Here is a 27,444-nt window from a genome sequence, read left to right as displayed (position 1 = left end):
GTCATTATTATAAGTGCATAAAGCTAGCAAAACATCTCAGTAAATTTTCTATCTAGAAGGTGAAGATTGCCTCATTTGAGCTCAGGACTAGATTTAGAGCAGATTTTGTCTACTCAGATTTTGGCTAAAGCATCACTGAGTATTTAGGTTGCACTGTGGAAATTTAAGAACTTGCATTGGGAATAGAAATGCCAAGCTTTTTACTTGTAAATATAAGGATAAAAGCTAATATTTTCCTTCATTAGGCACATTCTGATAAATGCTCTGCATGTATTGAAGTTTCACAACATCTCTGGGAGAATGGAAATTTTATCTTCCCAATTTTATAAATGAGGAAAGTGTGAATGCATGATTAGAGAGGAGTGAAATTTTCAAGGTCCTGCAAAGCAGAGCTAGACTTGAAAACTAAGAATCCTGGTAGCTTTTATTCATAAACATTTCTAATATGTTGTTTTATTTTGTATGCATGCTTTTCTAAGGATCGGTATTCTTTAAGAATTAAATTTGTTTATAGTTTATAACATCGAAGGAAGACTGGATAATGCAGCATAAAAGGAAAATTTTATAATTTGGATTATTTAAAAATTTGACTGTTTTGGAAATTTTAGTTAATTCATAAATAACAATATTTCACTGCAAGAAAATTAATGAAAAATAATGTAAGTTTATGAAAAACCCACAGAAGACAAGTGACTTTAATATTAAAAAACTACATCTGGATATCTAGAACATACTTTATATTATTTTATATTGTTTTGCCTTTAGAACAAATTTATACATGGTTCAAGAAATATTTCATATTTATTCTTAGGAAAATAGCAGTTGTTCAATATTTGATTTTTTTTTTAAATGTAGTGACATTAAAGGTGTCAGGAAGAGACTTAGGTGTATGAGATATACTATAATTTTTCCTTAAATTTAATATTCATTTGTGTTTAAATGACTTTTTTGTAAAACTAAATTGCAGTATCTAAGAAAAATCTTAAAACTTCCATACCAAGACATATCTTTCTCCTGTATTCTTATTTTGTTTATTGTGTAGGCATGCTTATTATTATCCTTTAAACCATAGACCATGCATGATATTCATCTCTTAAAAATTATTGGCAAGCCCATGTTCAGAGTACAGGTTTTATCATCATAAGAATCCAACTTGAGCTTGGATCCTTGTTCTAATTTAGCACCTGTGGGAACATCTTAGAGCTGTGAACACTCACACAAGTGACCCTAATTCCCTTAACACAATCTATCCACAGGCAATAGCTCTGGGACCTTAGCCACCTAGGGAATTTTCTAAATTGCTCTACAGCTAATTTTTTTTTCCTTGTAAAATGAATATAATACTACTTTCTATTGAGAATTATGATAGTTAATGAAATAATCTATGAAGTGTCCAGTACAATGAACTCAGTAAATGGATAATTCTTTTTATCTGTATAGTATCCTGCAAGTTAATACACTCAACATACCTAGAAACCTAACTGAAGGTTTTTGAGACTGTGCAAATATTTTCCCCTTCTGCGGTAATATCCAGGTTACATGTTTGTGTATATAGTTCTTTATCTCTCTAATGACTAAACTCATTGAATTAATTAGAGGCAAAATTCTTGTAAGGTTGATTATAAACAGTTTGGTGCATCTTTATGTACACAATCAAGTTATTTTCCAAAAAAATCATACTAATTTTTGGTGCTTACTGTGACCAGTTTTATTTGGCAAACATTCTAGAATATAAATAGTTATATAAGTGACATCGTGTTCCCTTCTTTAAAGTAACCCCTAGGAAGGTTCTATGCTGATATTAGCAATTCTGTTAAAGCTCCTGAAGTTTCTGCAATACCTTTGGGATTAATTTTATAAACTACTTATTGGGGCATACTATTGAACTAACCCTTGCTTTAGTTGTTGTCTCTTATCCATTGCTATGTCCATACTATCTATTCAAACAGACTTTCCAGGCTCACTCTGCTTTTTTCTTCTTGTTATCAATGACGTGGTCCAGATCCTTATAATATCTAACCTGAAGTACTCCAACAGTATTTTAACTGGTCTCTCTGTCATACATATTTTACTCCTCTGGTCATAGTCTCTGGTGCCAACAGGTATTTTTCCAAAACTGAGGCCTAGTCAAATCCTTCATTTACCATTTTTCATCATATTGCTTCCATAAAATTTGGCATCAACTTTCTATTCTTTATGTTTCCCTAGTCAGTGCCTTTGCCACTCTTTTGCCTAAGGCCTAATCACCCTGGAGGAGGTATTACCTAAACTATCTTAAAGGATGAGAAAGAGTCATACATCATTCCCTTTTAATATCAATTTACATAGAAGGTGATGTCACTGTGCCTAAAAAGTGTTTTATAAAAATGATACTTGTTGCTTGTTTTGAGTATAGACCATGTATAGGGTGCTAATTTAAACATTTCACATCGATTCATTCATGAAAGCTCACAGTGGCTTTATTAGAGAGGTACTATCTCATCGTGTCTACTTTTTTTTCAAGGGAAGAAAGTAAGGTACAAGAAGGTTAGTTAACTTGCCCAAAATCTACAGCTTGGTAACAAAGCCGCATTTCAACCCAGAAAGTCTGACTTTCAATCACTTCTGGACCAACAGTTGCCTTGTGACTGTCAATAACTACTAACATTTTACTTATCCTGGTTTCCTGTTCTCGCAGTAAGTGGCATTACCACCACACTGCAGTTCAACCTGTGCTGGTTTCCCAGTGCATCGGATGTGGTGAATGATCTATCGCGTTACCCATTCCAACAAAACTTAACTCTGCCAGATGGCACATCAGTAATATATTATGGTATATTATATAATCTGTACAGATATCTTTCTGTGCCTCTTTTGAAAATGTTTAACTACAGTTACATCACCTAAGTTTCCAGCACTTTTTCTTTAACCTACCTTGCTTTTATAATAAAGTTCATATATTTATTTTTAAAAACCTATAGTTAATAATGATTGTTCACTCTTAAGCAATTAAAGTGCCTCATATAGTTTGTGTGGTTAGATATGAGGATTTGATTATTTTTTGTGTGGCTTTTCTAAGTAACTATCCTCAATCACACACAAATGGATAATGGTACCTATGGGTCCACATCAGTAACAGAAGGACCATCCAGGTACTTTAAGCAAAGACTTTTGTCTCCCATTTTGAGACAAATTCTTCTTAATAATAAGAGCACTCAATTTATTCCAAGCATTATTCTCAATATTTTATTAGGATTATGTATCTCCTTTGCTCTTCATAGCAATATTAGTGTTAGTACTGTTTTTTGAATAGAAAAATCAAACACCTAGTGATGTTAAATAACTTGCTCAAGCACATTAAATGTGCACAGAACAAAACCCTAGTCATTTGATCCTATGATCTTTACTATTAACCACTGTGCAACAGCTGTCTGGCTAGTGTGTCTGTCTCCATGCCAGGGTTCCTATATCGAAATCTAATAGTGCTTACTACTTCACAGAGCTTAATGGGGACACAAGCAAATTGGGTCATAGCAGTATTCTTTGATTCTGGAGATAAACCAGTAGACTGAAACAGAAGTATCTATTGAAGTGTATCAGAAAGATAACTGTTTTTTTTTTTTAACTAAATGGTGGCTATACATACATTTTCAGCTTTAGTTAGAAAAAATTTTTCTTATTCTCAAGTGAATGAAAAGTCAACCATTTGTATCTGGTAAGTTTTTTACTAGGGTTAGATAAAACTGGACAACTCATGTTCTCACATGGAAGTATTCTTTTCAACATTTTCTTATTCCTATTTTGAGGACAGAAATGAGGTTCACCCTTGGGTTCTGTTTTGAAGTTTGAGATGATTATATGAGCTGTGTTCCTCTCCTTTTCCTTGCACACTAGTAAGAGTTGCACTCGATCTACACAGACCTTGTTATAGCATAGGGACTGACATCAGGCGGGCATCAATCAGTCACTGGGTGTGTTGGTGAGGCAGGTTGAGAATGATTAACTTCATAAATTTAATTCAAATGTTCATTGTAAACCTTACAAAACTAAAAAATAAAAATCAATAAATACTGCTGTTGTCTCTCATTTGTATTTTGAATGAATGAATCAGAATGTTTCTCTGATTCAGTATTAGTGTGAATATCTTATATTTGGTTAGTTTGTTCCAGTTTACTTTCACAAAGATCTCATTTAATCCTCAAAAACTCCATCGGAGTTTTCCAGCCAGGATTTGAAATCAAGATTTTAACCTGCAAACCAGAGTTATTTCTACTATATAATCATTTATTTATTGTTTCATTTATGCGACATTTGTATATGGAGTGATTACTACCTGTAAGGTAAATTGCGGAACAAAATAGCCAAAATCCTTGTCTTCACAGGGCTTGTATTTTACTTGGGGGAGGTTGTGCAAGAGGACAAGCAGGTGATACATGATAAGTATTAAAAATAACATTTATAGAGTATATTAGAGAAAATATTGCAATATCAATAATTGATGGCCTAGTTATTTATATCTAGACATGCTTTCTCAAGCAGAATATGCTGAGTATTTAATTCTGATTTTGTTAAATAAATCTAGGAACTCAATACATAATGATTAAATGAATAAATGAAAGAATGTGCTAGAGATATGTAGGTCATTAGATTTAGGGAGAGGATCTGCAATCTTTGTACTGATTCTGGCCTAACTAATGCATTCATTTATTTAGTTAGCAAATGTACTGAGCGGTTACTGTGTGCCCCAGAGATAAATATCAATCAAGAACTGCATGATTCCTGCTGTCAGAATGATAACAAACTTGTGGGAAAGACAATATAAAACCAAAATGAGTGTTGCAGTTCTATGATGGGGAAAGTAAGCAATGATCTGAGAGAGGAACATGTTTATCTATCTAAGACTTGAAAAAGGAGGTTGAGTTTGTGAGTAGAAGTGACATCTTGGGATGAGAAGGGAAGGCAACTGGAAAGGCAGATGGGCTCAGATTTTGTTAGAAATTCTGTCCTGACACCACAGTGATATATTTGATTTTCTGAGCTATTGGAATCCATTATCTTTTAAGAGCTTTGGATTCCCTCTGACTTTAAAAATAAGAAAAACGTATCTTTCCCAGCTCTTCGAGGCTTTGGCCCTTTTATCATATGCCATGAATGAAAATTTCCGTTAGATGAGACTGGTCCCACTAGCTACAGATTAAGTAATAGATCTTCCAGATTGGTTTCGAATCCCAGCATCAAGTGCAGTGTCTCCACACCTAAGAAAATGTATAAATTAAAATATTACCGTTGGGCCTCCCTGGTGGTGCAGGGGTTAAAGTCTCAGTGCTATCAAGCTATAACCAGCCACTGCAGGCATGAGGTCCATCCCCAGCCAGGGAACTGACCCACATGGTGCAGCAGACCTCTCCTGTCTTGCCCGCTGCTCCCCTCAGCAGTGTTTTTCAGTAGATCTGCCAGTTCTACTCCCCACTCTGTCTCTGGTGAATCCTCTCACCACCCCCTCCCACCCTGCACCTCTGGCCTAAACCCCAGTTCTTGTATTCATAAATAAATAAAAAATCTTTAAAAAAAGGTTAATGTTGTCTGCAAACAGACATGTAGTCTTACGAGTTCCCAAAATTTCCAGGTTTTAGAGTAAATATAGAGAAGATTCTAAGAAGAAACAATTGAGAGGCAGTCTGCTGGGCAGACTTACCTATTTCTGATGGTATCCTTTACCTTGACCTTCAACATAGATTACCATGACATTAAATCAAACAGTAGTACATAATGACATGCAGTAATATGATTGATTCCCTATAATTCTCACCTTTGCAAGTACTTTTGTGACTCAGTGAACTCATTCAAATTACTCACAGAAAATGAGCGAGAAAGCAAGGAAGACAATCAAAAAAAAAAAAAAATCACCAAAGAATGTTCTGTGTGGGACTGTTTCCTTCCACCAAATGGAGTTTTCATACTTGAGATAAATTAATTTGAGGAGCAAAATCTGTTAATTTATAACTTGAATAGCTTGCAATCTGAATGTGTTGTCCCATCTACTAATGCATACCTGGAAAGATGTGTTTAGTCACAGTTATCTAAATTACAACTTTTTAAAATGAAGTGTGAGGTTTTCCTACTCTGTTGCTGTTCCATATCAGGTTATTAAACTTCATTTATCAGTGACTCTGAGGCTAAACTTTCAGGAATATGGTCTACTGTAAAATATGAGAGGGTATGTTTTGAGCTAATTTAAATAAAATACATAGTGATGGCAATATCTTGGGCAAATACAGTAGGATAATTCTGGATTGATAATTATGGGATAGGCTTTCTTGAACAGTGAGTCGGTATATGGTTGACAAGAGGTGAGGCTCATGATTATTCTAAGCAGTGATGAGATATTTTTCCTTGTGGAAGTTTTTCCTAAGGGTTTTCCAAAGCCAAATTTAGTTATTTTTTAGGTATAAGCTCTGCTTTATTAGTGAGAAATTCCCTTGTCTCCATCAAATAATTTTTTTTTAGCAAGCATTGTGAAAAATATTGCTTGATTCAATAAAAATAATTTTGATTATCAATAAATTACTTTATAATTAGAAATTATCTTTCACTACATTAATATTTATAGCTGTCTTATATGATGGATGTGATTACCACCATATAGTCAATGTTGAAAATAGAAGTCCAGGAAAGTAACACAACTAAGGAAATGTAGACGACTTACTGAGTAAGTATGGCAGAATCCCAACTGGTCTATTCCCATTATATGCCCCACCCCATACATGATGTAATGTATAAGGACATCCCAGGATACATTCTGTATATTAATCAGAATTCTCCAGAGAAACAGAACCAACAGGCTGTGGATGGATGGATGGATGGATGGATGGACGGACGGACGGACAGATGGACAGACAGATAGATAGATGGATGTACATAGATAGGGAGATAGGTCGAGATAGATTTACTTTAAGGAATTGGCCCATGTGGTGTGGAGGTTTATGCACCCCAAATCTCTTGGAATAAACCAGCACACCTGAGACTCAGGAAAGAATCCAAATGCAGTCTGTTTCTGGCAGAATTCTTCCTTGCTTGTGGGGGAGGTTAGTCTTTTTCAGTAAGGTCTTCAGTTGATTGGATAAAGCCCACCCACATTGTGGAGACCAATCTGCTTTACTCAGAGTCTACTGGTTGAAATGTTAATTTACCCATAAAAACATCCTCAACAAAGCATCTAGAATAACATTTGACCAACTATCTGGGCACTGAAGCCCAGCCAAGCTCACACATTAAATTAGCCATCACAAATACCAAGGTGTTTCCAGCCAAAATGTACTAAGGGATATTGGGTGTAATTAGTTAAGTCAGGGATGCCATTAGCAAAGTCAATGATCCAACATTCTACAGATTTTGCATTCCAGTTATTTTGACTGAATGATATTAACTGTGTTCCCACTGAGGCTTACTCTCTTTCTTTTATATCTACATACTTCAGACTATTCAGGGTCACTGTGGATTTCATACACTTTGTTCACACACTTTTCCTACCTGACTTGGTATGGTAAATGAAGCTTAATAATTGCCTCAAATATGCCTAACGCTCTGGGAAGTCCCTATAGAGAAAACAGAAAAAATAAAAACAGCATGTATTGCTCATTTCCTGCATATAGCTATTGTTTGTCTCACAAAGGTAAAGTAGAAATTATCTGTTTTACAAATGAAGAAACAAAGACCTAGAGAGGTTAATAGATTAGCATCTACACAAATAGAATGGCATGCTGATGGGTTTCACGCCAATTTGTCTTTGTTGTACAGGTCCTTTTCATTTGTTATACCAGGAATTCTTGTCTACTTCCTGAAGAAGTAGACTGGCAGCTTTCTTGATGATTTATTTTTACAAACCCTCTTTAATCTGTAAGCATATGTACAGGCTGAATTTTCACTGGGAACTGTACTGCCTTCCTTGGAACCTTCTAATCTCATGAGACAATTTATGTAAATTATAATAGGGGACTAGACAGACTGTAGGATGAGTTCTAGGCTTTACATCCTAAGTCATGTCATAAGTTATTTGTCAGGGTTTATTTTTTATTGCGTACAATAATGCTTTAATGTGACCTTTGATTATGTAAGCTTTAGAAAATATTATTTCGCTCATCAAGAAATCACATGTAATAAACTTGAAGCAGCACACTACAAGTGAAAAAGAGCCAGGGAGGTTTAGATGGAAGTAGACGTGCCTAGTTATCTACTTGACACTCAGTTCCTCTTACTTCTTTGCTGGCAGAGCCTGATTTTATTTGGGTATCTTCCAAAATCTCAGAAGGGAAGTACCTATATTCATCTCCAGGGTAAATTCTGATTAGTAGTCCATTTGTGGACATTGTAATTTTTTTTTTTTACCAGTGATTGGTTTAGATACAATTCTGGCCAATGAACCATGGAAACATCTGCAAAAGTTTCCTCACTCCAAAGAAGGTGCACAGAAAATAAATTACCCTTTTTACCCTTATGCTTATTATTGTACTTGAAATCTAAGTATCCATATTTGACCACAAAGACTATCAGTCTTAGGATTAATTTGATGCAGGTGTGGGCAAAATAGGGAAACAGAAACTCCCCAATTCCTTGGTGACTACTCTGAGACACCAATTAAACCAAATCTAAAGCCATTCTACCTCCAAGCTCTCCCTTATATGTCAGGTTAAAACAATATTCCTTACTGTTTAAGCTGATATAAGTCAGGTTTGTCAGGTTTTCTATTACTTGCAGACGAATGCATTTGAAATGATACAACTGATTTAATGGAGAAAAAAATGCAGCTTCTTATTTGGTGATCTCTGAGCTTTATTTTATTCTTTGCTTTATTTCTCCAGAACATACTAGACAAATTAAATTTTAGCAAAAAAATTTAAAATACTAGCTACTCCAATTTGAAGTAGTAATGCCTCCTCTCACTTCACTCCCAACATTCCAGTATTAAAACTCATAAGGGCAAGTTGCTTAAAGTCTCTGATAAATGAAAGTGGTTTCAACTCTATTAGCAATTTATTATAAATGGATATAAAAATCTTTTGTATAGTAATGGACATCTCATAACTCTGAATAAAGGCTAATTCTCAATAACTATTTCTTAGCAATTCATTTGTACTGTTACTATTTTTGTTTCAAAAAATCTTTTCAAAAGTTTTGTTTTATACTTTCATTTCCTATAGAATTCAAATAAAAACTTTAGTGTATATTTCACTGAATTTTCATGCAACCCTTAAATACTCATAAAGTTTACAGATTTTCTTTAAATTACCCTGCTAAAAAAAAAAATGATAGAACCTGAGATTTCTAACTTCTGGTGCTCTCTTTAATACAATAATGCAGACTTCCCAGAGTAACACAATCAAAGGAAGGACTCACTGCTAAGGCTTATATTAGCAAAGTATATGACAAATTAAAAACTAGATATGTGATCATGAAGGAAGAAGTTGATGACCTCCATAAAGTGATTGCAGGAACCAAATTTAGAACTGCAAAAGATATAGAGATATATATACACTCTCTCTGGATAATCACTGTATTTATGGAAAGCACAAACATGTGGTTCAGAAGAGATTATATTCTGTTAACTAAAAATAACAACAATAGTGTACAATATGATATTCTCCAAGTACGGATTCTACAGTAGCAAATTACCTTGAGCTCCATTGATATGGTTCCATATATTTAGTGTCACTGAATTATGTGCATAGTCTACTAAAGTGGGATCATCAGCAAGTAATAGAAAACTAAGTCCATTGATTATATATTTGTCTTTAGTAATAAACTGATTTAATACTGAGAACAATACATTGGACTAAGAAAAAAAATCAGTTTAATTCATCTAATAACCTTTGTGAATATCGGCAAATATGAGGTCATTGGCTTGGGAAAATAAGTTTGCTTCTCTCTCTAGAAATCTATGAATATCATTTTCTTTCTTTTTAAATAAACTTATTTTAGAATACATTTAAATTTTAGAACAATTGCAGATATATCGGGAACTTCCTATAAACTCCCATGCCCGATTTCCTTTGAATTATGTGACATTTAGTATACCTTTTAATATCTAACCATTATTTAGCCAATGTTGATATATTTTCTTTAATTAAAGTCCTTCATTCAAATTCCCTTGATTTTTACTTAATGTCTTTTTCTGTTTTAGGATATCAGCTCAGTTTCCATATTTCATCTCCTTGTCATATCTCTCCAAGCTTCTCTTGACAGTTTTTCAAAATTTTCTTGTTTCTGATGACTTTGACAGTTTTGAGGCAAACAGATCTGGTGTTTTTAGGATGTTATCTACTGGGACTTATGTAATGTCTTGTTTTTTTTTTTTTAATGACTAGATGATGAATTTAGGATTTCAAAGGAAGAACACAGTGTTAAAGATCTAGGATGGACTCACGGATATTTATTTTAAACTTTGGGTTATAATTCAATACAACTTTATTTTGTTGCTCAAATTGTTCCAACTTAAGCCATTAGGTGTTCTTTCACTAAACTGTATCCCTTTAATTTTTATTATGGATTTTTATTATCATTCCCTATTTTGTGCATTGCAAGATGCTCCAGGCGCATCTTGTTTATTTCCTGTTCCTGTTGTTGTTTTTTTTTAAGATTTATTTATTTATGCATACAAGAGCTGGAGCACAGGCCAGAGATGCAGGGGGTGAGAGGATTCACCAGAGACAGAGTGGGGAACAAAACAGGCAGATGAACTGAAATACACTGCTGAGGGGAGCAGCGGGCGAGTCAGCAGAGGTCTGCTGCGCCATGTGGGTTGCTCCCTGGCCAGCCAGGGATTGAACTCCGTACTACAGAGGCTTCCGATTGCTTCATGGTGCAGTGCTTAACCCCTTACACCACCAGGGAGGCCTCAGAACCAGCCATTTCTTCAAGGAACTCTGATACCTTTTATTAAAGAATGGTATTAAAAACCAAGAGCAAAGCACTATGTGTGCATGTTATGGCTACTGGGTTGCCACTGCTTTTAGAACCTCTGAGTGGATAGAGCAAGGGCATATATATTCACACGTACAGTGTATGGAATAAAGTAAATAAAACAAAAATACATGTTTAGATTATAAGATCAAATTAGTGGTTATCAGAAGGGAAAGGGGAAGAGGCAGGTAGGTAAATAGGATAAAAAGGATCAATCATATTTTGAAGGATACAACTAGACTTTTAATGGTGAAAATGTAGTATACATAGATGTGGATTTATAATGATGCACATTTGAAACTTATATAATGCTGTAGTGCAGTGTTACTTAATTTAAAAATGTTTTAAAAAGTGATAGTCCCAGGTATTGCCTTGTACCTTTAGAATAAACCACTGATGTTGACAGCTGGGTTCAGTTTTCTGATGATACTTCCACTCATATGTTTTCTTTGCAATTTTTATGATCAGAAACATTACTTAAATAAGAAAACTTTGAAATATGTAATTCCAACAATATGGAAAACATCCATGTATCTCTGACCTGAATTCACAGAGTCTTAAGGAATTTAAATGGCAAATTCTGTCCCTTTTACTTTATAAATTGAGATACAATCAATGTCATATTCATAGGACTTTAAAATACCAAAGTAATAAAGAGAGACCAGATCTTTTTCTTCCTGTGCAATTATTTTAATTTTGACAGCATCTCTGTCATCTTCAAATGGAATATATATATATGTATTATTTTTTATTTTTTTCATAATGAACTGAATGACCAAAGCAGTACTCCTAATCAACATTACAAGATTGACTGTCAATGTGTAATAATTAAAATTTTATACACAAAGTAAGCTATAAGAGAGAAAAATGTCTGATGATATAAACTGATAAGTCTTACAAATGGAAATAGCTAGATGTTATGATACATATTTCATTATATACATGAATTTTACAGTCTTAAAATGAAAAAAAATTAAATAAGATGCATTTTAGTAAAACAAATTAATTATTTAAAGAAAAAGTTGATATTCATTATCATTTTTACACCCAGTTCTGTGGCATTAAGTATTTTCCTAGGCCAGCCATTATAAATGACCACAAACTGGGTGACTTAGAACAACAGAAATTTATTCTCTCATAGTATGAAAACCAGTAGCCTGAAAGCAAGACATTAGGTTTGGTTTCTTCTGATGCTCAGAAGGAGAATCTGTCTGATCCATCACTCTCTTAAATTCTGGTGGCTTTGGACCAGGCAGCAGCTAGCAAGTCTTGTTCTATACCTGCATCATTCCAATTTCTAACTCCATTTTCACATGCTTTCCCAGTTGTGTCTCTTTACTCCTTTCTCTCTCTCTTGTATGAACATTCATGATTAGATTTAGAGCCCACCTTAAAGCTAATAGGATTTCATCTCCAGATACAAAGACCCTATTCCAAAGAAGAACATATTCATGGGTATCTAAGATTAGGGCTTGGACATTTCATTCTGAGAATATCATTCAAGTCTACTGAAGGTATATAGCTTAGATAGTAGAATTCTGATGTTTCAGATATAGCATCATTAAATTTTGTTAGTTGCATGAGTCTATTGAAATTTTATAATGCCAATGTGGATGTGATAAATGACAGGTCTCCCTTGCTTATTAGGAAGAGAGCGTAAGTGTGTTGAAAATAATTTGATAGGTTATAGAAAATACATTTTATAACTTTTCACTGCATAAAAAAAATCTACATTTCACACTTACTGTAATTCATATTCATTATGTCTTATTACTGAAATAGCATTTTTTCCAGATTTTTCCCTCACATTGCTTCTGTTTGATTAATGTCTTTAATTCAAATGATTAATAGACACGTTTTTAAGCTAAAAATAAGTAGATATTTTTACTTCATTTATTACTTTTTTAGATCTTGGAGGAAAGATGTTTGGTATCATATAGCTCAAAAATCCTTTTATTCTTTCATGCTATCTTTAATCTTCAGATTTATAAATTGTTTTTAAGCTTAAATCTATTATATATCCTTTTGAATACCAAAATATAGATGATAAATTAGTAAGCAGAGTAACCAACCTTGTGTGTACAGTTTTTCTAATTTGATACCTTTGTGATATTAGAAGATAGTTCCATTTTTCTTTCCCAAGAACATGGTAAGAAAATAAGCCAGTAATCTTCAAACACAAGAACAATGTAAAAAAAAAAATCTATATCAGCTTTTTAAATTTTTTAAATTTCTTGAATATTGACCTGTTGAAACTAAACACATATCTCAGACTTTTCTCAAAGGAAAATTATGACATCTTTGTTTTTTTTCCAGCACTCTATATAGGTGGATATGTTATTTTAAATTTAAGATCTAAAACATTAAAGCTCTCAAAAATTATACAGTCTATTGATTTTATATTATTTGGTCAAGTCTTTCCATATTTGATCCTAGCCCAAAGAGCTAAATACCACAGTTTTATTTTTGGTCTTTAAAATAAAATTATTTTTTATTTTAATTGACAATAAAATATAATAATAATTGACAATAAAATATAATATAATTTACAACTTGTAAAATCCCAAATAATCTCAGTTGGAGAGGCAGATGAGTTATAGATGTCTTCTCTTAAGAATATAATGCTGTGAGGAATGAGGAAAATATTATGTAATTAATGCCTTAACTTGATTTAGTGTTTGTTTTATTGGATTAGCCCTAGCAGAGAACAGGATCCCAAGAGAATAACATGGATGATAGATTAGGTTTAGATAAAGGATTGTGCTGTCTGTGGCATCACCTTTTATTGTTTTGTGGGTTTTGCTATAATTATTTAATAACTAGTTCTAAATCTACCAACAATTTTTCTCAATCCTCTGGGCTTACTAGCATTAGGGGATAACTGGTAGCATGTGTTATGGTGACTTTTAAGAAACTTCCTGCCTATTTAGGGTTTGTGAGATGAAAATAATACAAATTAAGAGGTACCAGTGCTATAAAAGAGTTAATATATTTATTACTAATGACATTTGATATTTAAGATGGAATAGACATGCTGTATATATGTAAAAAAAATATTTAAAAGCAGTCATTCAGCAAACATGATAATCTGGTTTTGACATGTGATGCAGAGGGGTGAGGACAAAGCATGGTAGAGGACTATGGGTGGTAGTTGTGATGTGGTATGAGGTGTGAACCTACTCCTCTGAATCGTATACAGTGTTGTATAAAAACCTTACCTCAATAAAAAATTTATGATTAGAAAAGGGTTAAAGGTAGGGGTGTGTGTGTGTGTGTGTGTGTGTGTGTTTATGGAGATCTCATGCTGTTGAACTGAATTCCTTCTTGTTGGTTGAGGAAAAAAATTATCTAAATTTTTATACATCAAAATGTCCTTGACATTCATACATTTAATAGTTGACAGTTTTTGAGCAGTAAGAAACTATCCTACCAATCTAGAGCATAATAATTTGTGATTTTTTGAGACATCACTTTAAGCAATGCATATTAAGAGCTAGTCACTTATCTAGTCTCTGAGCTAAGAAACCATCAATTCTCGAATCATGATCTCAAACACATTTTATTAGATGCATGTGTGGCATAAGGGATTCACAAGCAACTTGTGGTATCCCCTACTCTAAATGGCAAGATAAGCTTAGATTTATTAAGGGTTAACAATAGCTTATAATACATGCTTATGCTCTATACAGTGCATATCCATTTGACTCTCGTATGCATTACATTACAGATTCTTTCTTTGATCAATGAAGGGTAGGTGAGAGGAGGTGCAGAATGAGTTTCAACAGCATCAATCCAACAAAAAGCATTGTATTTGATCAATTTTTAGGAGTTGTGTTTTCCTTTTTTTATTGTTTGAAAATAGAAGATTTCAAGAAAAGCAAATAAAAAGGGTCCCCCCTTTTTACTTTCAAAGTGAGTTAAAATCTTATATTTCATATTGTGCACCTACACACACTTAGGTAAGGTCAGTGCTGGGCTTTTTTTGTTGGCAAATATTTGATTTTATGATTTTCACTACAGACACAAATAGACATTGGTGTTATCCTTCAGAGTAAGGTGAGGTGACTGAAGAATTTCAGGTGGTGCACTAATAAGAGACTGTGTTAAAAAAAAAAAAAAAGGAGTTTGCATTGGTTTAGAATCCTATTTTTTTTTTAATTAGCGTATTTTAATGCTCTTTTAGATGGAAGCCTGATTATTTGGTTTCTTTCTGATGTATTGATGAAAGTTTTGAATGTACTTGTAAGTGTTTGGGAAAGCAGATAAAAGTCATCAGTGTCATCCTCTGTAATCAATTCACTAGTGCTCAGTTCACACTCACTGATACTTTCTTCTCTTTGTCATTTTATTTTATCAGAAAGGAGTGATGTAGCACCAGATTAAAATGGTAAGCATTACTGGAACTCACAGAGCTATTCAAATGGTTTTCAGAGTTTTTTATTATTATTTATTTTGCTCCCTCTATTCCTTGATGTGCTTTCATATTCTCCTGTTAACTATTCTCCTCCCTTTTTCTCATTTTCGAATCTCTAAACTTCCTTGTAAATTTCGCTAGGCTGTTCAAATTAGGTTCAGAAACACTTATTTTTGTGTTAATAATTCCTAGGTGAGTCCACCTGAGTAATAAATGAATTTTGTCCTCATCCATTGACAAGCATTTTGTTCCACATGTTCAGTTATGCATATGTTTACTGAGGGCAATAATTCCTTCCAATTTAAAATTTTTCTCTGGGGCCTCCCTGGTGGTGCAGCGGGTTGAGTGCAGTGCTGTGAAGCTGTGTGCAGCCTCTGCAGCACAGGTTCGATTCCCAGCCGGCCAGGGAGATTCCCACATGGCGCAGCAGACCTCTCCTGTCGTGCCTGCTGCTCCCCTCAGCAGTGTATTTCGGGTCATCTGTCCTGCTCCCTGCTCTGTCTCTGGTGAATCCTCTTACCCTCTCACACCTTTGGCCTGTACCCTAGGTCTTGTATAAAAATAAATAAATCTTTAAAAAAATAAAATAAAATAAAAATTTTCTCTGACAAATGACTCATTTCAAAGTCACCTAAAGTATCAAATATACCAAAATCATTAAAACTTTTCTTAAAACTGTGACAGAAACGTAGAGTTCTGTGAAGACATTGTCAATAGATTGTATCCACCTGAGTATTCAAAATTATATTTCAGTCTGTCTTACAGAATAGCAGGTATTGACTCTTCTATTTATAGTGATTTTCTTTGTGCTGGAAAGTCAACTTCTTGAAGAAGAACTTGAGGTAAATAAGCCCTTCACAAATAAGACCTTAGAGGCTTCAGCACTGTCGGCGTCCATTCTAATGGGACATACATTAAAATTCTTCTTATTATTCTGAAATAAGCTTTTCTTTCAAAGCAGAGAAAGATGACGTCCTGACATTCAAGGTAGTACCATTCTTTTCGCAAGTATAGGATGATATCTTTGACATCGCACAGTTCAGACTTTTCATTTTCAAAATCTAAAACTAACAACTATTGTAGTCCAGGTAATTTTCAGCCATGTAGAAATGTTGGTTATTACATGGTGTGGCACACTTACAAATTGTTTGGCATGTGCCACTCTCTGGCAAGTTTTTAATCTTTTTTGTTCTTTTCTTTTATTCATAGAAGAACTGGGGTATAGGCCAGAGGTGTGGGGGCAGATGGAAGGATTCACCAGAGAAAGGGGAGCACAGCATGTAGAGCCACTGAAATACACTGCTGAGGGGAGCAGTGGGTGAGCCAAGCAAGGACTGCTATGCCATATGTTTGTTAGCTCCCTTACTGGGGATCAAACTCAGGCTGCTGAGGTGACAGTGTGATAGTGCTGAGACTTAACCCTTACACCACGGGGGAGGCCCTAATCCTTTTTTAGTTCTTTTTGGATTCATGTCTAACCTGAGATGACTATTTTCAAGGTCCCTATCTTTGACCATCCTCTGTTTTGGCCTCCACCTCTGCTGCTTCCCTCCTCATATTTCAAGGCTGTGCCAGGATGCTGGTATGGTCCCTGCCTGCCAAGATGGTAGTTCCATCTCCTGTCTCCTGCCATTTCTGTGACTTCATTTGAAGTTCTCTATCGTGCTTGCCCAGTGGCTGACCAGAGCAGTTTTTGACTTGAAGGCACTGCCCACACTCTTGCAGTTTTCTTATTCCAGGCAGCATCCCATAAACCTTAAAGTAACTTGATAAAAAGTTATCACAGACTGGTCACCTAGTCATAGTCAGTCCTAAATGTAGGTTCTTTTAGGTTCCTTTGATAAATTCCATAAGTATTTGTTAAATACTTGTATTTAGTAAGTGATGGTAACACAGAAGCAGACATGACATATAATAACACCATCCTCAAGATAACTGCCTAGCAAATATTTTACCTAAATAGGTTTAAGGCAAAAACTGACAATTTCTTTAAGTTGCCATATATCTTTAACTCTACATGGTGAAAATAATAAAATCTAATTTAAAAAAACCAACATATTCATATAGTCAAAAACAATGTGGTATTTACAAAATTGGTATTTCTCCAGAGGAAAAGAATTCACATGAGATGTTTGAGAATAAGCAGAGGCAGCATAAAAATTATAGTCTTTTTATTTGTGATGGATGATAAATGATGTTTTCTGTAAAAACAGAAAGTGGAATGTAGGGAGATTTGAATTTGACCTTAGTTCTACATTGGCTTTATTACAGTTCTTAGAATGTTACTTCTATTCTGTGCACACAGTCAAGTAGTATGATATTTTGTTCTCTGATATTCAAATCTAACCCACTTTTTACATTTTCATAAACATGATTAATTAGAATAATAGTAGGAAATGATTCAGGATATTTTTGAATCAGAATTCACATTATTTAGTGTGTACATTATTAGAATTTAAATTATTCCAATATTATCTGACAATTTTTTGAGATCAAAAGCTTAGATAAATTTCATTTAATATGGTCTATCTTAATTGTTTGCATTAGCAATATGGAAGAGTAGCAGAGAAGGAGAGAGAGAGAGGAGGTACACATAAAAACTGGCAGAAAGATGATAGGAAAACTAAAAATGTAAAAAGAAAGGAAAAAATCAACACTGATCCCGTCACCCAGAAATAAACATTGATACAACCCTAAAAATATCTTGTTGATATGAATACTGCTACAGTTACCATTTTATGAATAAAGATGTTAAGCCTTAGATGGGTTAACTAACTTAAGTAGTAGTTCCCAGGTGGCATTTGCATAGATGTGATTTGAACCTACCTTAAATTCAGATATTTTTTAGCCAGTGTGAATAATTGTTCCTGTAAATTATGATTTCCAATGGAATATATACTATATACATATATTTTATATATACAAATATATATATTTTAACCAGCAATTCATTTGTGGTTCTTTAGATTGTTTCATTTATTTTCTTATACAATGCTACAGTAAACACTGAACATTCCAATCCACTGTTTATATAGAATACTACCTAGAAATTAAAGGTCTTGCTCGCCTGGCATTTTATGAACTACCTTCCAGAATTATTTTCATACATACAGTAAAAGTAGAGAAAATGTTAAAATGAACTCCAGTATATCACATCAGTCAGCTGCATTTTAGAGCTCTTATTTCATCTTTGCTGGCCCTGATTTTGTTTACTATAATATTAAGTGAAAATCCAAATGATATATCATTTCACCCACAGAATGTGCATCTCTAAGAGAGAAGAATTGGAATCTGTAATGATTTCCTGTTTCTTTCTTGCAATTTATGTGTTGAAGTAGTAAGATCATTTTCCCCCCCAAAACTTTCTGTGATCTAGATTTGATTAAATAAACCATATTGTTTCATCTTTTCTTTTTTCCCCCTATTGTTTTCCTATAAGCTGATGGTTATCTCTAATAACTTGATGAGATTTTGGTTCAATTTGGTGGGAAAATAATACATTATGATGCTGTGTGCCATATGAGGAAGTACACAAAATGGTTGCCTAATTCACTGACGACATTATAGACCATTGGATTCAGGCACATGCCATTTAATCTGTCTTCCTTCTTTGTTCCCTTTCCTCTTTTTCAATATTCTCCAATCTGATAGCCTAAAAAAATAACTCACTATTGTTTTCTATTTTCATAGTTGCTAATGATATTTTCCCACAATTTTTTTTGGCTTTTTGAACTGCCTTCATGAATTGCCTCTCTGTCTTTTGTTCATTACCCCTTTGCTGTTGTGGAAGAACAAACAATTTTTGTGGCATTTTATTGTTCTTAGATTAGGGACATGTTTGATTTTTTTACACAAAACATTTTTAAGAGATGGACTTTAGGCCTCCCTGGTGGCACAATGGGTTAAGCACCGCACTATAAAGCAATAGGAAGCCTCTGCAGCATGAGTTTGATCCCAGACAGCCGGAGAGCAACCCACATGGCACAGCAGACCTCTCCTGTCTCGCCTGCTGCTCCCCTCAGCAGTGTACTTCTGTCAGTCTGCCTGTTCTGTTCCCCACTCTGTCTCTGGTGAATCCTCTCACCCCCGCATCTCCAGCCTGTACCATAGCTCTTGTATGCATAAATAAATAAATTTTTTTAAAAAAGATAGACTTTAAAAATTGCTCCTAATCTAGCAAGAAAACACATTTCTAACATACTGTCTGAATTAATTATAGCTCATAGTCCAGTGGTTAAGCTGTTACAAAACCGGTAAACATATTCAACTTCAAAGGCATAAGTATTTCAGAAATTTAAGGGAAAACAGCTTTCTACACAGAATATTTTAATAAATGTTGTTTTCTGCAACAAAAACCTAAAGGATCAAAGTTATGTGTCAATAGTTCTTTGATTTTTTTAATTAAATATGGCTATAGGAAAGATAATTGCTCATTTTGTAAAATACACTTAAGCAAGAAATTCAACTCTAGGATGAAAGGATACAATATTAGGTATAAGTTTAATTAAAGCATTATGATAAATGTACCTAAATATTTGCCTTTTTTCCCCAATAAAATGTAATGAATAATCTTTTGGTGTTTTTTTAAACACACTTAATTTCAGCTGGTTTTGGCTTTTTTAAAAAAAAAAAAAAAGATTTATTTATTTTTATACAAGAACCGGAGTACAGGCCAGATGCGCGGGAGGGTGAAAGGATTCACCAGAGACACAGAGGGGAACAGAACAGACAGACTGAAGATATAAAATGCTGAGGGGAACACGGGCAAGCACGGGAGAGGTCTGCTTGGCCATGTGGGATTCTTGCCGGCCAGCCGGGATCGAACCCGTGCTGCAGAGGCTGCGGACAGCTTCACAGTGCGGCGCTCAACAGCCTGCGCCACCAGTGAGGGCCCTGGCTTTTTATTTTTTATGTATTTATTTTTTTTTAAGAGGCATGCATTTTTATTTATTTATTTGTTCGCTCGTTTGTTTGTTTGTACATGCACTGGGTACAGTCAGAAGCGCGGGAGGGTGAGAGAATTCACCAGAGCCAGAGCGGGGAGCAAAGCAGGCAGAAGGACCGAAGTACATTGCTGAGGGGAGCAGCGGGCGGCAGGAGAGGTCTGCGCCATGTGGGACCCTCCTCCGGTGGCCAGGGAGCAGCCGGGGATCGAACCAGCGCCGCAGAGGCCGCGGGCAGCTTCGCAACCCAGCACTCAACGGCTGCGCCACAGGGGAGGCCCGCTTTTTATTTTTTAACTTCAAGTTTCTTGCTAACTCTTTTGAAATTTGTGACCAATGATTTTAACAAAAGCAAAATTAGTCATTTGGCTCTCAGTATATTTTATTTTCACATTTTTTTTTTTTGTTTCTGTATTATTGATACTAGACTTTACTGTCCTAAGTACTGGAAACATTTTTCCTAAGTTATTATTTGCCTTTTGCCTTATTTACATTTTTTTTAGATTTGTAATAATTTTTAAATTATCTGAGATAATTTAAAATGTATCAGTACAGTCAATTTTCAGATTTAATTCTGTTGAGCTTCTGACCAAAAGTTTTCGTTAGCTGATGAATACATAACCTGGTTTTATGTGTGTTCTATTTAAAGGCACCTTATTTAATCATTGATTCATTAACATGGAACTCAAGTCCAACACATGATGACTCATGTAAACTTGAGTTTCTTTCTATGGTAAAAATTTAAATAACAATTTTTACTGATAGTGCACAGCAGGCTTCTTGTGTTTAGGGACACTAGACAGCACTTTATTGCTATGCTCCAAAACCATTTTAAAGAACAAAATCACCAACAAAACATACAAAAATGTGGCACTCAAGACTGCACAGAGACGTGTTTAAAGCATAGGCGGTGATCAAGAAGGCAAAGGATCGCTGTGCTTCACCTAGGCTGGAAATGTGCTCCTGACCAACTCCCACATGCTGCTCTGCGCATGCACATGGCCACAGGTGACTTTGGAAGCACCACAAGTGTCAATTTGAGGGTTGCAAATCAACTTATGGGAATGCTAACTCACAAATTTGGAATCTTCAAATAATGAAGATTGATTGACTTCCCTTTTAACTTTTCCCTTGCTTTTCTATGTCACCAACATTTCAATACTATCTTAGAACAATTCTTATATTGGTCTAATGTCAATGACCTATATTACATTAAAAAGAAATACCTTCATTTCATCCAATGCAACTAAAATAATATGCAGAAGATAACATTTTCTGCAATAAAATAGTAAAGCATAGATTTTTAATATTTAAAATTTAAAGTGACATCAGACCTAAATCTGATGAAGTTAAAAATTCATTACTATGCTTTCTTCCAATCAGTAACAAAACTTATATTTTATGTAATTTTCAATATTTTTGTTGGAATTAATATTCTTTTATCTGGAATATATTTGAATATGTGTGAAATAAGTTTACTAGTTAGGTTATTGGATATTTTCCTAAATATATAGGGTTTAATATATGGGTTTAATTACTAGAAATTGGCTATAGTCTGGCTCAAACATAAGCCATTGTGAAATATTCTTAATGGGAAACATGGACAATCAGCACACCCCGGTGTTTTCTGTATGCTGTATTATATTCTTATGTTTGCTGCCTCTTTTTCTTTTATTTTTGCAGGTGCAATTGGTGATGTCAGAGATTGCTTGTTCACTGTTTTATTTTCAGTCTCTAGGACACTGACTGGCATATAATGAACCCATTTAATTTAAAATATTTATTGTGAATATTCATTTCCAAATGTTGAATAAAGCAACATATTTCTAGATATGACAAATGTAAGCATTTTGATAACTTCTGAGATGATGCATTTCCTGAAACTGTTTTATTCAACTTATGAGAGGAAGCCAGAGAGGAAGAATTATTCTGAAAATAAGTCTTCCTGCTGCTAATTATTAAGTTATACTTGCAGAATAAATGGCAGAAAAAAATATATGTCCAAGAGGAAAACATAGTGGAAAATATGATAAATTTTCATTAAAAGGCTAGAAAGCAGTGAGGACTAATGTGAAAAAATAGAAAAATATTTATCTAACATATGATGTGATGATACACATGGTTATTCATAAAATTTCACTTATTAGAAAACATCCATCTAATCATACAACTAATATCTCTGAAATTGAAAAATTGATTTACTTTTTAACTCATATTAATTAAGATATATTCATGGATATATCATATATATATATATATAAGCTCTTCATTGGGAAATTTTATTGGCTTACTTATATTATCAAGAGAATTTGCTAAATGCTTTGTGCTTGAGGCGGCACAAGGAAAGGATATCAACTGAAATGAATGTTATAGATAAAGGTTCTCTTCTCAAAGACTTTATTACAAAATCACACACCCTGGAGCATAATAATAAACTGCTTATTATAACTAATAATTTCCAAACCCAATCCCATTGTCAACACATTTCAAGCAAAATTAAATACAATTGGAATACAACCCTTGAGTATGTGATAACTGTGTATGACTGTTTTCCAGCCACTGAAAATGAATGCAAATCAGCAAGGGGGATGTATTCATTGTTATCTCTCAGTGCTGTAGGTACATAAAATTCTTATTTATCCTGACCTCTGTGGCATGTGGATATCAGTGACCAAACACCAATTTGAGCTGTGCTCTTTTGTGCGAGAAAGAACAGAAGCAATTTAATTTGCCCGTAGGCAACTTTCATTGTCTTCATTCATGTTCCTTCTCTTGGCACTGATTACTTATCTTGGTACTACTATTAACTTCTGTGTCACTTGAGGAATACAGAAATTTAACAACTTATGTGACCGATCTCATTTGTAAAATACAACTAATCTACTTACTGTGGCAATGAGTAAAATTCCTAATAATACCAGGGAGCTAATTCCCTTGCATCACTAGAATCAATTTTGTCACAAATTTGGAAGCTAGACATGGATTATATAAAATGTCTACTATTGTAATATATAAACATCTACTACACAATATATTTCATGGCATTGGGCAGGATAAAAACTAGGTGTATTGTTTTGGGGTTCTTGCAGAAACCTACTTTCCCATAACTTTAGCTAAATATTTGGTATTAAATAATCAGATTAAATATAAATATACTGAAGTAGAGATCAATATAATTACTTTCCCTGCTTTAAAACTATTTGTTAGATTTTACCCCCCAAGGTCTACTTAATAAAAATGTATAAATACTTGTAGCAAACACTCTTAGTTCCCTTCTATGTTGTCACTTATAATGACAGGGGCTAAAACATTAATTTTTCATTTATTCAGCCTCCCTTGCAGCTAAGGGGGATGTTGTAATAATAGTCCTGGTCAGAGAAATGTTAGCAGAAGAGTGATGTAGGGTACTTAAAATGGTTTAACTCTCCTAATAAAAGAAGTAGAGGCTACTGATATTGTTCCTTCTGCATGTGGCAGAAAAGACCAAAATAAAAGTGAAGAGCAAGGAACTGACTTTGTTGAGCTTTAAAGTTAATGCCAACATCTTCATGCTTTCATGATTTCATTTACTTTATTTACTTATACCTTTATTTACTTAAACCAATATTAGTGGATTTATTTTAACTAATCATAATCTTGAAACAAGATAAAAAGGTACACATACATGTGCAATTTTATATATATGTAATACACGTATACACATGATAATGAAGTTTGATGGTAGGGTACAAAAACAAATTATATGCAAGCAATTTGGTGTTACTATGAAGTCAGTAAAAATCACTCTTTTAGCAAAAATAGTATAATTGTAAAGATTACGAAACAGTAGATAATATTTAAATGTTGGAAATCAAGGTTATTCATTGTTCTTTGATAAGAATTTAAATACCATGTTGAGTTTGCATTTTTAATCCTCTTCCACTTATCCCAAGAACCACGAAAAATTCAGTTTGTGATCACTAACACAATTGGCAATTGTCTGATCACAGTTTCATTATTATTTTCCCTCTTTTTTTTAATGTTTTACAGCTGTGATAGTTGAATAGCTATCCCAATTATGTTGGAATATGGGTGACAGCAGCTACAGATTAGAGTTCCATCTGAGCATGACTAGGATCTCATATAATGTCAATCAAAAAGATATAGGTCAAATGCAAATAAGTCAGTAAAGGCAAGCATATCATTTATATGAGGGGGGAAGGATCACATTTGATTTACTTACCAATACATCACAAGCACCTACTACAATGCTTGGCCTATAAGATTACTGATCAATAGTTATTGAATTTCCAATTTAAAAAAGGTTAGAATTTTTATTATCATACACAAAAATTAATTTAAAAATGTATTAAATACTTGGATATAAGGCCTAAACTCTAAGATGCATAGAAGAAGCTATATATATATATATATATATATATATATATACACACACACACATATATATGTACATATATATATACTCCTTGATATTAAACTTACAGTATTGTGTTGGATTCTCAACTCCAACAGCAAGATAAACATAAGCAAAAATGAACAAATGAGATTACATGGACTAAAAAAACTTCTGCACAGTGAAGGAAACTGCCATCAAAATGAAGACATCCTACTGAATGAGAGAAGATGTTTGCACATCATACATTTAGAAGGGAATGGTAGAAAAACTACAGAACCCATTCAGCAACCAAGAAACAAAACTGTCTAATTAAAAATGGTCAGAAGACCCAGAGTCCAGGGAAGCGCCTGGCAGACATGTCATATTTAGACAGGAAATTCTGCATCAGGACCTCACCAAAGCTGTTGTATGGAACTGAGAAAGCACTGTCCCCACAGTCAGAGGTGAGCTGAAGGCCCCCTGCAAGCCAGGCCCCGCCTGCAGTGATTTGGAGTCCAGTGGGCGACCCAGCCACCACCAGGGCAGTGGGACCTCAAGACCCGCCTCTGGAATTAAACAAATACAAAAGTAGATTTTCAGGGACAGCAACCATTAACAGATCCACAGTACCACTACCCTACTGGACTTCTGGCATAACAGCATTGGACTTGATTGGACCACCAGTTTCTGAGATCTCAGAAAGAGCACACCAAAGAGATGGAGGCCAGTACCAGCGAAACAGTGTCCCAACACATAGGAAAAATCAGAAAACAAGTGAGGGAGAAGAAAAATTACAAGCAACCAAACATGTCCCCAGGGAAAAGACACACCACAAAAAGATAATCAAACATCAGACTGCAACAACAGTGACTTAGAGAAACTTCTGAGTCTTCCCAATAGAGAATTTAAAATTGCCATGATTAAAAAACTGAAAGAAGTTGAAAATGATATGGGAAAAATAATCAACAATCAGAAGAATGAAATTGAGTCCCTAAAGAGGGACATGAAAGAAATGAAGGAGATCAAAGGATTAATGGAGGAGCTAAAGAACTCTGGGAAAAGCAATGAAAGCAGAATAGATGAAATGAAAGAATGAATAAGTACTCTCAAAGACACAGAAATAAAAAACCAAAACAGAAAAGGAAAGAGAGATACAAAGGAAAAAGAATGAAGACTTGGGGTACTATCTGACTCCCTGAGGAAAGGAAATATAAGAATTATAGGAATCCCAGAAGGAGAGGAGAGAGACAGAGGGGCAGAGAAAATATTCAAGGAAATAATTGAAGAAAACTTTCCAAACATGAATAAGGAGATGAAAATAAACATACAAGAAGCAAGAAGAACACCAAACTTCCAAGGAAAAATACAGCAAGACACATAATAGTAAAGAATCCAAGACAAGGAAAAAATAATGAGACTGACAAGAGGGAAGAAACAGATCACATACAAAGGAAAGCCAATCAGGCTGACATTAGACTTCTCCAAAGAAACACTACAGGCAAGGAGAGAGTGGAGAGATGTAGTCAACAAACTCCAAGGCAACAAATGCCAACCAAGAATACTCTATACTGCAAAGCTTTCCTTCCTCTATGAAGAAAGAATAAGGGCAAACAGAAACTCCAGAATTTCATTAAGACTAAAACCCCACTCCAAAAAATACTACAAGGAGTCTTAAAGCCAGAACCAACAGAGGGATGAATAAGAATGAAACAAGGCAAAAAAATTGTTTTTAAATAAATTAATTAATTAAACCAGAGAAAAGACAAAATGGCAAATACAGATGCTAACATCAATATTAACTCTAAATGTAAATGTACTAAACTCTTCAATAAAAAGACACAGAGTCACAGGCTGGATTAAGAAACAAAACCCAACCTTTTGCTGTCTCCAGGAAACACATTTAACTACAAAGATAAAAATAGGCTGAAAGTAAAAGGATGGAAAACAATCCTACAAGCAAATGGACCAAAAAAGAAGGCAGGAACTGCTATACTTATATCAGGTAAAACAGATTTCAAAGTCAAAAAGGTAAAAAGAGACCCAGATAGTCACTACATTATGATCAAGGGGACAATACATCAAGAAGACATAACACTCATTAACATATAATCACCAAATGAAAGAGCACCAAAATGTATCAGAGCTATTATCATCTCTGAAAACAGACATCAGAGAAAATACATATGTAGAAGGAGACTTCAGCATACCACTATCAAAAATGGATAGATCAATGAGACAAAAAATAAGTAAGGACACTAAAGCTCTCAATAAGGATCTAGACCTCATGGGCTTAACAGACATCTACAGAACACTAACCCCCAAAAAAATCTCAGTACACATTTTCTCAAGTGCACATGGATCATTCTCTAGGATTGATCACATAGTGGGACACAAGACAAACATCAACAGATACAATCATACCAACAGACTAAAATCATACCAACCATTTTCTCTGACCATGAAGGCATCAAACTAGAAATAAACCATAAAAAGAAGTCAAGGAACCCTCCTACCTCATGGAGATTGAAACCCACACTACTGGAAGACCACTGGACTAATGAGGAGATCAAAGGAGAAATAAAAAAAATACTTTGAGTTGAATGACAAAGAGGACACAAATTTCCTAAATGTATGGGATGCAGCAAAAGCAGTATTAAGAGGAAAATATATAGCAATACAGGCTCACATCAAAAAATAAGAAAGAACTCAAAGAAACAAACTAATCACACATCTCAAAGAGCTAGATAAAGAACAACAAAAAACCCTAAAACAAGTAG

The sequence above is a fragment of the Talpa europaea genome (assembly GCF_964194135.1).
Source record: "Talpa europaea genome assembly, chromosome: 9".
NCBI lineage: Eukaryota > Metazoa > Chordata > Mammalia > Eulipotyphla > Talpidae > Talpa > Talpa europaea.
This window is presented reverse-complemented; position numbering follows the sequence as displayed.